Here is a 14,088-nt window from a genome sequence, read left to right on the forward strand (position 1 = left end):
ACTGATGTTGTCTCACTTTATATTCGTGACAGGTATCTGCCTATAAGAAGGGTGACATCTGGCTGGACATCGCCAGGGCTGTCAGGAGTGAGGGGGGCCTCGCAGGAGGCTCAGTAACATCAGGAAGAGGTGGCAGGACATCCCGTGCTGGGCCTGCCGCATCGCCAGGATACAGCTGAAGCTCCACGCTGGCATGCCGGCACCCACCACCTCACCCCCCACATGCTCCGGGTCCATAGGCAGTTGCAGGAGGGACAGCAGCAAGAAGGGGGTAGGTACATGTCTGTTTGTTGTCATGTGTGTCACATGCTACCTGCAGTGCTCCGAGGCATGGTAACACTCCCACAGCTGGAGTGGTGTGGTCAGACAGGCACTTTATGCATTGGCATAAGGATGGCCAAGTTTCAGCAGATGCTTGTTTACATGCCTTGCCCTACTCAACAATTGACCAGCGCTTTGGCTATTCATTTTTTTTCACAGGTACTCCTAAGGTGCAATGTCTTAGTATGCATATTCCTTTGCACATCATCATGTTGGAGGGAGGTTTGTGACACCTGTTGGTACCTTACATGTAGCACCACATGTGCACTGTGTCTGCCCTTCTTCAAATTTTGGCACTGATCAGGAGTCTCAACATGTGTTTTCTGCACAAGTCAGCCTCAGTGGCCTTTGTCTATGGTGAACTTTATAATTGTCATGTGTTAGCTACAGGTGCACACTGTACATGTAAACTAATTTTGGCTTGTGCATACTCACACTGTGCAGTGTGTGTGTGCCTATACTCAAAATATGTTGCATGTTGTTTGTAAATCATATTGATGGTCAGCCACACAATGTGACTTTGGGTGTAGACAGCTGTGATGCCAGTGTGAGGTGATGGTACACTTGGTTCAGGTCCCAGGATGGCATCACATGGCAGTTCAGGAAGGACTTTTCCCATGTGGCACAGGGTCACAGCAATTCAAACATGACCAGGTCTGGATTTGGGTGGCAGGGTGGGCAAATGAACAGTGATTCATCATCAGCTATCCTGTTGTCAGGCAGTGGCTCATCAATGTGTCTCTCATACAAGTTGTTGCCTTGCCTGTTACTTGTATCCTACTATACATTGAACGTTGTGTCTCTTCCAATTGCCCAAGACTAGGCTAAGCATTGGGCAGAGTTCAGTGGCATGTGACTCATGATGCGTGCCATGTTTAGAAATGTGGCCAAATGATTTGTAGCTTATATGTCTGATGTGTACAGGTGACTGATATGTTTTTCTTATTCTCCTTTGCAACAGCATCATCACCACAATCTGGAGGAGACACAGGCCCGGACCAGACAGAGAGACCCAGCGACAGTGCCACCTGCTTTGAGGAGTCAGAGGGAGACAGTGGCACGGAGGGTGAAGAGAGTCAGCGGGCCGGACCCCATGAGCACGACACCTCCTACCATGCGGACGGCTCGGAATCAGACTCTCCGGAGGAGGGGGTATATGCAGCTATGCCATCTTCTACATCTTTGGCTGGCCCCTCCTCCTCCACTTACCATCTCGACCCTCCCAGTTGTTAGGGGTCCCTAGGATCCATGCTAGCCCCTGTGTCTCCTTTGTTCCTGGTACCGCAGCCTCTGCTCCTGTGTCCCCTGCTGCTCTCAGTGCTGAGTCTGTGGATCTACTCCGGCAGATTGTAGTAGGTCAGACATCCATGTTGACTGTCTTCCATGGACATGCACAAATCATGACACAGTTGTTGTCGTTCATGGAGGGCATGTCATCTGCCATGTCTGATCTACGTCGGAGTGTGGCTGCCAAAGAGTCATCACTGACGGCAGCTCTGTCCACCCAGCAGCATCTGCCCCCCCATCCTTCAGACGCATCCACCTCAGCCTCTCCCATACCTTCCCAACGTACACGCAGACGCCACAGGTCAGACACCACAACAGACACACCCACACGGCAGACAAGGCGCAAATCTCCATGCACCCAATCTCAAGGGGATGTAGGCACACCCACACCCACAGGGAGAGGGGACAGACATCACACACGCACCCATAGACCCATGACAACAGACTCACAGCCCTCTACCTCCACGCCCAATGTGTCCCTGGGTTCAGGTGGCAGTTTTTCAGAACTGGATGAAGTGTGCAGCCAAGTATATCTTGCCACATTCTGCGAGGCACCGGCCAGTGTGGAGGAATCCACACCACCTGTACCCACTACATCTGTCCTTCCCTCTCCTGTCCCTGCGGTGCCGGAGGATTCCCCTGATGATGCCCCCACTGTTTCCACAGACGATTGAACTCTATGTGCAGGCAAGTTTGGGTGTGACAACATCCAGGAAGCCACAACCTTTATACTCAGTTATTTGGACTGGCCATTGGCCCTCTGTGAGCATGGACTCATATTTACGTTTTACATTTGGATGCGGCTGAATTAAGCTTTTTATTTTTGTTTCTGTACTTTAGTTTTTCTGATAATGGCTTTGACTGCTGTGTGCCTGGGAGCTGGTGTGATGTTCAGATTTGGGTATTTTAACATGTGTCTATTTCCTGATGGTAATGAGGTTAACAATGGTATGTTTCTGCTTTAACTGCTGGGCACTGCTGGGACTCATATCCACACACACCCTATGCTGCTGGGCACTGCTGGGGGTCTTAGCCACACACACACTCTAATGCTGGGCACTGCTGGGGGTCTTAGCCACACACGCCCTATGCTGCTGGGCACTACTGGGGGTCTTGGCCACACACACACTCTACTTGCTGGGAACTCCTGGGGATCTTAGCCACACACACCCTATGCTGCTGGGCACTGCTGAGGGTCTTAGCCACACACACACACTCTAATGCTGGGCACTGCTGGGCACTGCTGGGAGTCTTAGCCCCACATACAGTCTAATGCTGGGTACTGCTGGGCACTGCTGTGGGACTTAGCCACACACACCCTATGCTGCTGGGCACTGCTGGGCACTGCTGGGGGTCTTAACCACACACTATCTCTAATGCTGGGCACTGCTGGGGGTCTTAGCCACACACACCCTATGCTGCTGAGCACTGCTGGGCACTGCTGGGGGTCTTAGCCACACACACACTCTAATGCTGGGCACTGCTGGGGGTCTTAGCCACACACACCCTATGTTGCTGGGCACTGCTGGGGGTCTTAGCCACACACACTCTAATGCTGGGCACTGCTGGGGGTCTTAGCCACACACACACTCTAATGCTGGGCACTGCTGGGCACTGCTGGGGGTCTCAGCTACACACATACTCTAATGCTGGGCACTGCTGGGGGTCTTAGCCACACACACCCTATGCTGCTGGACACTGCTGGGCACTGCTGGGGGTCTTAGCCACACACACCCTATGCTGCTGGGCATTGCTGGTGGTCTTAGCCACACACACACTCTAATGCTGGGCACTGCTGGGCACTGCTGGGGATCTTAGCCACACACACCCTATGCTGCTGGGCACTGCTGGGTGTCTTAGCCACACACACACTCTAATTCTAGGCACTGCTGGCCCCTGCTGGGGGTCTTAGCCACACACACCCTATGCTACTGGGCACTGCTGGGGGTCTTAGCCACACACCCCCTCTACTGCTGGGCACTGCTGGGTGTGTTTTCCACAAATCACTTAGACTTACACAGACATTACAGACGTATGTCCCACAGGTCTCACTATTACACTGGTGATATGCGGTACCATACCCCAAGGTCGATGAGGTAGGTGCGGCACGTCTCACTATTACACAGGTGATATGTAGGCATGGGCGGATTTTGCGGATTCGCAATCCGCGAATTTGCGGATTTGCGGATTTGCGGATTGCGAAAATCCGCAAAATCCGCGAATCCTCGCGGATTTTGCTGATTTTTTTTGGGGGGTGTTCGCACGGGTTTCTGCAAGTTCGCGAGGGTTTTGTGCAACTTCGCAAATTGCAAACTTACTTGTCAGGTCGCCAGTTTTGCGAACTTGTTGTTTCTACGTGCCCAGCCTGTTTGCAAGCCTTTCTTCATCACTGCCACCCTCTGTCACCACTGGCACTCTCTTTGTTCACCCATGCCACCCTCTGGCTCACCCATGTCACCCTCTGTGTCATCACAGCACCCTCTGGTTCACCAGTGTACATTATTGGGGCAAACAAAGCACTGCCATCCTCTGTCAACACTGGCACTCTGGTTCACCCATGCCACCCTCTGGCTGTCACACCCATGCCACCCTCGTGTCATCACAGCACCCTCTGGTTGACCAGTGAGTGTACATTATTGTGGCAACACCTGCTAAGTGCCTTAAGTTTTGCATAATTAAATTACAACAACACCTGCCCTGCCCCAACTGACATTAATGAAGGCTGGCACCTGCTTGTCTGCTCCCTTTCCTTTCCTTTTCCTGTTTGTTGCAATGTAATTTTTTTTTAACAGGAACCTAACCGAATTCTGGAGGGCCCCTTCAGGAAGCACTACAGGGAATGGTTACAAATGATGAGGTTGAACTTTTGCACCTGCTCATAGCTTTTCCTTTTGCAAAACTCGTTTTTCGGTAATTTCGCTAAATCACCAAAACCACCCCAAAAGTCGAAAAACACACACAAAAATCACCACAAACAACATCAACTTATCAACTTACTTGTGAAATCAAATTTTGAATCCAAAAGGCCTCAAATCCAAATATCCAGCAGCATCCACAAAAAGTAATCCTTCCCAGTCAAGATCGAATCCAAAATGGCCAGGAAAGGAAACAGGAACAGGAAGTTGGAGACTGGGGCACTTCCTTCACCCCTCCCCAATGGGAGGAACTTGCTGGACAGGAACAGGAAGTTGGAGACTGGGCTACTTCCTTCCTTCACTCCTCCCCCATTTTCATTTTTTTTTGTAATTTCGCGAGTGCGAGATTGTTGCTGCCCGCTCGGGCCGCGAGCAGTGCGAACACAAGCAAAAAATCAGCAGCGCGCGGATTTGCGGATTTTGCGGGAAATCCGCGAATCTCGCGGATTGCGGATTTACCGAAAATCCGCAAAATCCGCGAGCGGAACGGATTTTACGCCCATGCCTAGTGATATGCGGTACCGTACCGTACCCCAAGGTCGATGACGTAGGTGCGGCACGTCTCACTGTTACACAGGTGATATGCGGTACCGCACCGTACTCCGAGGTCGATGACGTAGGTGCAGCACGTCTCACTATTACACAGGTGATATGCGGTACCGTACCGTACCCCGAGGTGGATGACGTAGGTGCAGCACGTCTCACTACTACACTGGTGATATACGGTACCGTACTGTACTCCGAGGTCGATGACATAGGTGCGGCACGTCTCACTATTACACTGGTGATATGCAGTACCGTAACATACCCCGAGGTCAATGACGTAGGTGCGACACGTCTCACTATTACACTGGTGATATGCGGTAGCGTACCATACCCCGAGGTCGATGACGTAGGTGTGGCACGTCTCACTGTTACACAGCTGATATGCGGCACCGTACCGTACCCCTAGGTTGATGACGTAGGTGCTGCACGTCTCACTATTACAATGGTGATATGCGGTGGCGTGTGGTGCAACGTGCCCGGACATTACAGGCGTGCAATGGTGATGTGCACATGTGGCACCACGTACAGGTATGTTGGGGTTCGTTGTACTCACCGTTTGCGCCGTCGTCGGTTTCTATGTACAAGGTGGTGGGCGTACAGGACTGGGATGACAAGGACAACGGGGTTCATGTCTTGTTTGTCGCTTACCGGGGTGCGGTTCAGGCCGGACTCTGCTTTTACGGCAGTTTTGAACTCTCATAGCAAAAGAGCCGTACGGAGTGTCTTCAACACGGATCGTACTTCCTGGTACGGATGACGCGGTCTATCTACGTTCGGACATGGGTTGGGATCGTACTTGCAGAATCGTACGGGGACGTTTATGAGTTCGAATCATACGGGGAAAACGCTCCGTACGGAGATTCGGAGCACTTTTTACCGGATCTGAATCGGCCCCTAAGTTTTCTCTTATATTTGTCTTTTCTCCACATTTTTGTCTCTCGCTCTCTTTATATTCTTTCCTCTTTCTTCATATATACTCTTCTCTACTTATATTCTCTCTTTCCTTTTATTCTCGCTCTTCTTTGCACATACTCCCTATCTTTTCTCATACTTTTCTTTTTCTTATCATACTCCCCTCTCTCTGCTCATACTTTTTCTCTATTTTCTTATACTCCCCACTCTCTACTGATATTGCCCTCTTTTATTATTGTCACATTCCTCTCCTCATTGTCCCCCCTGTCCTTATACTCCTTCCTGTTTTCATATTCTCTTCTCTCTTCTCTTACTTCTCCATGTCTCCTCATACTACTGCCTTTTTGTTACATTCCCTTTTGTCCTCTACTTCTTCTCTCTGTGTTCATATTTTCCTGTTTCTCTTTATATTCCCTTTATATTTCAATTTCTGTTCTCTCTGTTTATACTTCTTCTTTCTGTTCATAGTGCTTTCTCTCTTGACCCCTCTTTTCTCCTCCTTGACTCCCTGCCTACACTCTGCAGCACTTTCCTCATACTCTCTGTCTTTTCATACTGACCCCTCTCTTTATATTTGTTTCTCTTGTCATACTCCAGCCTCTTTCTTCATACACTTTTCACTCTTCATATCACTTCTTTTCTCTTTATAGTACTTCTCTCTCTTTTTATACTGCCCCCTCTCTCCTCACACTCTCTTTCTTTCTTCTTATACTCTTCCTTCTCTCCTTATACTTCCACCTTTCTCGTCATACTCCCTCTTATTACCTCTTCATACTTTCCAGTCTGTTCATACTCCCTTTATTTCTTTATATTGCAGTGTCTGCTTATACTCCCCTTTCTCCTCATATTTTCCCTTGTCTCATACTCCTTCTTCTTTTGTTGTAAGTCCTTCTATTTTCATAGTCCCACCTTTGTCCTTATAATCTTCCTTCTCTTCTTGTAAGTAATATAGTAGTATATTTCATATATTTATTTGTGTAATGTTATATATATTTTTTACAATAGATTCTATTTATCAACACTGAAAAAAAATCATCATGCCTACAAAAGCTCAAAAGAGGAAACGACGAAAGAAAGGTGTTTATTTAAAAAGAAGTCATCCACAAGATTTACATGAAGAACAATGTGTTAAGAATAAGAAAAAAAGTCCTGGTAACAGAACAAAGACTTTTCTGAGGAAAATATTAAAAACTAAGAGTAGTGAGGACAAAGTGCAACATTTTATTAGTATATCTGCAACGGAAAAGAAAAAGAAGAATAAAGAGAATAATCATGGAAAATCAACTTTTGCAAAAACAGTGTATATTAAAAGGAGGAAAAACCTATGTAAGCAAATTAGGAAAAAAATGTTTTATAATAGATTGGTGATGAATTTAATTAAGAAAGTGAAGAAACGTTCAAGTTCTGAGCCTTTTTTGAATGAAGAGAGTTATCTTCAGAATAATGATTTGTTGCATGCAGTTGACACTAGTGGTCGTGCTTATGAGGTTAGAAATGGCTGTGCTATCGAGAAAGAGAAATTATTCCTAGAAATGCAGAAGAGGTGTTAGCTGATGAAGCTTATGGGAGACATCCTAAAGCTGCAGTGGACACTTGGAATTGTAGTAGTATTTGTAGTGTACGACAAGAATCTATTGATTTCTTACGCAATTTCTTACGCAACTATACTAAGAAAAGTGTTAAACAAAAGATTAAGATGTTGCAAGGACTAGAGCCTTGCAGAGTGAGAGAAAATACTGGCTTGCAAGGTCATTCTCCGGCTTGTCTCTCTAAAAAAATATGTTGAAGTGTTTTTCACCATTTCAGGATGTTAGCAGTTCATCATACTCAAATGAGGGAATTAGTCAGAACATTGTATTACGCAAAAAGTCCAGCACTAATGTTAAAAAAGTTGAACAGTGCTCTTTTGCGTGGATCTGTATCAGATGTAACACATGTTTGTGATGAAATTCAGCTTAGTTACTTTGGTCCTAAGGAAGATAGTGCAGAAACTGAGATATTAATAGAAGAAAATGTGGAAGAGAATGTACAATGTTGTACTGTAGAAAATTTGGAGCAAGAAATTACAAAGTTTAAGGTGATTTCAGGTGAAAGGGCAAATTATTCTTGTATTTGTTGTTGACAAACTCATCATAAAAATCAGACCCGGATTGTTGATCTGAATTTAAAAAGTGAAAAGGAAAATAATAATGAGTGGAAGGATTTTGCAACTTATTTGTTGGTAGAGAATTGTTTTGATTTGGGTTCTGATCAGCGTATTTGTAAATATTGTTATAACAAATTAGATGAGTGAGGTAATATAAATTTTATGGTCATGTTGTGTTCCCTAGCGAGTACCCCACCGACTCCATGTACGAGTTAAAAGTGCATGTAACTTCCCTCCTGTACCAGCTATGAAGACGCAAATACATTTGCGTCCAACGTTAACTTGTCCTCTTTCAGACCCACCATGAATGGGTTTGATGGTCCGTTCCTAAGTATGCTATGCCAACGTCTTTTTGAAGTGTACTCCTACGTTTTTCAGCCTGGCTGAAAGTAGGCCCTGAATCTCTGCCACCGAGCCTCTTTTCTGGCTTCTGACTGCGAGGGCCTCTGCCCAAGCAGCCCCCGTACCCGTGAACTCTGACTTACTTCTAGCGCGGCCCTCCGTGCTCAGCTCAGCCTGCTGCCTGCCAAGATTGACTATAACCTTCGAGTTATCTGTTTTCCTCCCCGAAGATACATTCCGGCCTGCTAGCTTCAGTAAACATCCCTCCTCAGCTACAGGGCTAAAGGGCCGACCTGTCTTTATGCAAGTAATTCATAGCCTCTGTTGCCATGCTTCCATGGAAGGCCCCATGCCCCCACGCTTCTCATACAGACACTCAGGCGCTTATACACGCACTCACAGCAAGTATAGAATAGCTTCTGCTCTAGAGACCTTTCTGCCCAGATAGCTTAGTTCCTAAACATCAGATATCAGATATGATAGAAGCACAAGTTGATCTGACATGCCAGACTTCTGTCTCTTTCCGTCAGTGTAAATGTCAAGTCCCCTGCACCCCGTCTATCACACGTCATGCAGCTGCGCGCGCATCCAAGCTTTCCGGTTTCCGCTGACATTGCAACATTCTGTTAGCACCACCCCTTGGTGCCACCCACTTGCGTCACCTATCAGTGACGTTTTCTAGCACACACCCTAGTTCACGCCTAGTTTACGCCTCTTGATGATGTACTAGCACCACGTGTATACTGTTATCTTGTCTTCTCTCAGCTGTTACGCCTCTTACATTGAACATTATGATGTAAATCAAGTATATAAGCTATGTATTGTCAATAAACGACGGCGCGCTCATCTATCCCTTCTGACATCCTGTGTGGTGGTCAGAACATGATATCCTGATTCCTTTATGAGGAATAAAACCCTTAGAAACTCTTACACCACGGACTCTGTTTTCCTTCTTTCCGATTGAGTTATTATTGATTAAGTACTTACCTGCATAGAAATTAAGAGAGTAAATTAATTATTTACATCATTTTGGCGCCCGAACAGGGACCCCTCCCCCACCTCACGCGCCGGAAGGTGCGTTGCAATCCGTGTCCCCTGCCATCAGTTAGACGGACAACACGTGTACTGGCAGGATTTCCTGCATCCCCCTCTGACACACGGAGGTGACGAAGACTGCGATCAGTGCCCAGACGAGGCGGTGAGGAGTGCGGAGGATCCCGACCAGAGCCCAGCCGAAGGAAGCAAGGTCCGAGGTGTGAAGAGGCCCACCAGTTTTCCGAAGTTTTCCGAAGTTTTCCGAAGTTTTCCGAAGTTCCGAGTCGAGTCCAGTCGAGTTTCCGAGGCCTTCTGTTTTCCGTGCTTCCCGGTGAGTACCATTGCTGGGTCGTATCTAGACGGGTTTGGGTACGCAAGTCCGGTCTGCACTGTTTTTAGGCAGTGTATCTGTACTGTTTAGCAGTATATAAAGTATTCCGAATTTCTGCACTGTTACAGCAGTGTATCTGTATCGTTGAGCGGTACATTTAGAGTAGGGGGAAGTTAGCTATGTCTTTAAATGTTTCATGTGATTAATGTCGTGGTATGAATGTGATTGTTTTTGTGCATTATTGTGTTTTTGTATAAATAGTTACAGTTGACATTAAGTATCAAGGATCAAGCATTCCAGTATCAAGTAGGCACAATGCCGTTTTTTAACAAATTAAAGCAGATAGGAACTAGGAAAGGGATGTTAGAGGAAGAGATTCCAATCCCCCCTAGGGACACTCCAGGTAATTTCATGTATAATAAGCATGGCATAGACGCCATCTTGTATCTAGAGTTATGGACAGATTATACCAAGCACCTAGAGGAAAGATACCGATGGCCAGTTAACGGAACATGGGATGCCGAGTGCATCATAAAGGTAGAAGAAATATTACGGAAAAAGAAAGCTAGACAATCTCAGAAAGACGCCATAGAATTTTGGCGTAAGGAATCACGTAAGCGTGCTGATAGAGCACTCCGTAGAGAAGACAGGCTTAAAGAATCAGAAAAGGCTCAAGAAAACGAATTAGTTACTGAGGGAATTCGAGTAAAAGTAGAACAAATAGATCGTATCCTAAATGGCAAAGTGAACAACATGTATCTTTTGGCCGATGGTACCCCTGACGCCATTTCAGAAATACCGAAAAATTTGCCGTCACCATTAGTTCCAACTAAAGTAATGCATAAGACTACTAAAGACATATTCCTAAATTCATATCTCGAAGATGTAGCGCCAGCTTACACCAATCTGCCTGTTCGTGCCCTGCCTACTGACAGGGCCGGGGGTGGTACTGCCCCCCAAGATCACTCTCAGCCGACACCGAAAAAGACTAGTCCCGTTCCGCCAGCTCCGCCACTTCCCTCACCTAAAACTGATCTACCGAAACCACTTCAATCAGATCCTACTAAAAGACAAATTCAGATACTGACTACACACAGAGATAATGCCCAAGCTTCCGCTTCAGAAGGTGCGACCGCGGGTCTCCAGACCCCGCCACCGACTCACAGATTAAATCTCAGAGGTCTGCAGAGTCCTCTTACGTACAGATCCCCCCGTTCTTCTAATTCATCCCGTCTTGATGCACTAAAAGAAAATATGTCAGTTTGTAGATACGATCCAGAACCTGGACAGGACGACTTAATGATATTAGCGTCTTTACGGTTAAGATCTGCTACTGATAGTTTGTTATGTTATGCAGGAATGAAGGAGCACCTAGATAGAATATATGAGTTCGTTCAAACGGGAAAGGACCCCGACAGTATTAAGGATGCCCTGGAGAAACAGAAAGTTACCATGCAAGCACTGATACTACGATTTTTCATAAATTGTCTAATAAGAGAACGAGACAGGCCCGGAACAGAGCAGAGTGAATTAGATGCATTGAACAAGTGGGGTCAAAATATAGCCGATGGAAAACATGACAGACAAAATTGCATAGAGGCCATGTATAAAAAGATTAAGAAAGCAGTGATAGCAGTACACGAGAAAGAGAAAGAAAAGGCTCCCTCCGAGGAGGAAGAAGAATCTGAAAAACTAGAACCAACTACAAGCACTATAGCATATGTAGGTAAGGGAACTTATCTTAGGAAGGGTATCCGTCCAGAAAGCAAGAGAGTTTTCTTCTCTGCCTTAACGAATCCGAATTCTGCTGAACATCAGTTCCAGGAAACTGATAAACGGCTTCGAGATCGAGTTGGGTACCATGTACTCAATTCTATGGATGAACAAGAATTAGCCCGATCAGCGGTATCATGGGCCGAAAATGCAGACATATATAATGATGACACCGTAGCACAGACATTTCTGAACCTCTCCCCCGACGAACAGAAATTAGCAGGGGTATATATGATTCAACACCTTCTCATTAAGTACAGAAAACATTATTCCGATCCAGGTCCCTTACATGAAACACTAGAAGCACTACTGATGGATAGATGGAGAGGCCTAAGCACTAAATTAGTTCAAATAATTCTAGAACAACGACGCAGATATGACACCTTTGTAAGTCCTGAATATGTTCCCGCCCCACCTCCAGAAAGGAAAATGTACCATATGCAGTGCGGGGGTGGTATTGAAAGTCAGAACCCCTTGCGAGAAGTACACCCTGTTATGGGTGAGGATAAAATTTTGAAACGCGTGTATGTACACACGCCTCTAACTAAGTTAGAACTGTTAGAAATGAAGAAATTAGTACCGTGCCATGATAAAGACCCTGCAGGTTTTCATAGAGAGCTCAAAGACATGTTACTGATGGGGGACTACACATATGATGATATCATGAAAATGTTGAAAGTATTATTGCCTACGGGTATATTCGAGAAATTAAAGGAAAAGGACTGGGAGGTGGGAGACGCAAAGATTGCCTGGGCAGAAATAGAAGACGAAGAGAAAAAACGGGTTCCAGGGTTAGGCCTTGGGGACAAAACTAAAGCATTACCAGGTTTAATAGTACAGGTCCTGCCCAGATTATTGACAACTAGAAAGGAGGATTGGGATGCAATCTCGTCCTGTAAACAGAAACATGATGAAGATACTAGCGACTTTTATTCAAGATTCGAGAAATGTTTTATTATCAATAGTGGCCTCCAGCCAAGTAGCGAGTCGTACCCACATCTTTTTGTATCAAAGTTAGTCGAGAATTCCCTACCGTTAGTTAAAAATAGAGTGTATAAAGTCGAGAGTACATGGCAAGCAAATACGCCATCCCAGATGTTACAAATGTTACAATATCACCAGAATAGAATTAGGGAAGAACAAGATCAGGAACAGAAACGTATGAAAGACACGAAAATGAAAATGTTAGTAGCCCAGACGGTCCCATCCGACAGTCACAGGAAAGGTACGACCCAGACAAGTCACGCTGCAGCTCCTGTTAAAGGGACATGCAATTATTGCAAGCAGCCAGGTCACTACGTACACGAATGTGCAGTTCTGAAACATAACATAGCGACAGGTAAAACTAAAGAGAGACCGCATCCGCCTAGACAAGACCATAACCAGCATCAGTCTACACAGAATACACAGCCCATGCATGCATCCGCACAGACAGCACAGACCGTAGCAGTACCACAGCCACAGCCCATTGCTGCAACTCAGCAAGTCTCACAACAGATGTACCAGTATGCCCAGTCTGCTTACCCCGAATATTCCCGATATACATGAAACAGCCTAGAGAGGGAAGGTGGCTTGCCTCTTATCGAGATTCCTGTAGATCAAGAAGGTCCTTATGTACACAGTCAAGTATTGGGGAAAGATAGAAAGTTTTTAATTGACACAGGGGCAAGTCGCACTACAATAAGTCATGACGAAGTTCCAGGGGCACCCCTCTCAGGCTCACAAAATGTCTCCCTTGGTTTTTCAGGACAACCTATTGTAAATGAAGTCTCAGAACCAGTTCCCCTGGCTGTGGGTCCATTATCACGCGTTACAGACCTGTTACTAACAAAATCATGTCCGGAAAATCTGTTAGGAATTAAAACACTGAAGGCTCTAGGGGCTATAATATGCTGCTCCCCGGAGGGAGTTAGACTCTTTCTGCGGGATTTCAAGGGTCATTACGTCCTTCGTGAGTTTGACGTCAGATTGAAAAATGTACCTGATTACTTGTGGGCAAAAAGCCCAACTGATGTAGGATGTATGCACATTACACCATACCGCGTTACCCTCAAGGCAGGTGTTGTATTACCCAGAATCAGACAATACAAGTTACCACCCGATGCTGCAGCGGCTTTACTGAAAATCATTGAAGAGCTCATTGCCCAAGGAGTGGTCGTCGAGACCGACTCCAATATCTGTAACTCACCCATCATTCCGATTCTTAAACGTACTGATCCCAATGCACCGCCAGTATATCGGCTGGTGATTGATCTTCGAGAATTGAATAAATGCATTATCCCACAGTATCCTGTGGTCCCCGATATATCATCTCTCTTGACTGCTATTGATTCAGAAGCAACGTTCTTTACTGTAATTGATCTCAAGAACGCCTTCTTCAGCGTGCCTATTGATCCAGAGAGCCAATATCTCTTCGGATTCTGTTTAAATGGACGCAGTTTCAAATTTTCGCGCGCACCTCAAGGATTCACAGAAAGCCC

The sequence above is a fragment of the Lissotriton vulgaris genome, chromosome 6 (assembly GCF_964263255.1).
Source record: "Lissotriton vulgaris chromosome 6, aLisVul1.2, whole genome shotgun sequence".
NCBI classification, from domain to species: Eukaryota; Metazoa; Chordata; class Amphibia; order Caudata; family Salamandridae; genus Lissotriton; species Lissotriton vulgaris.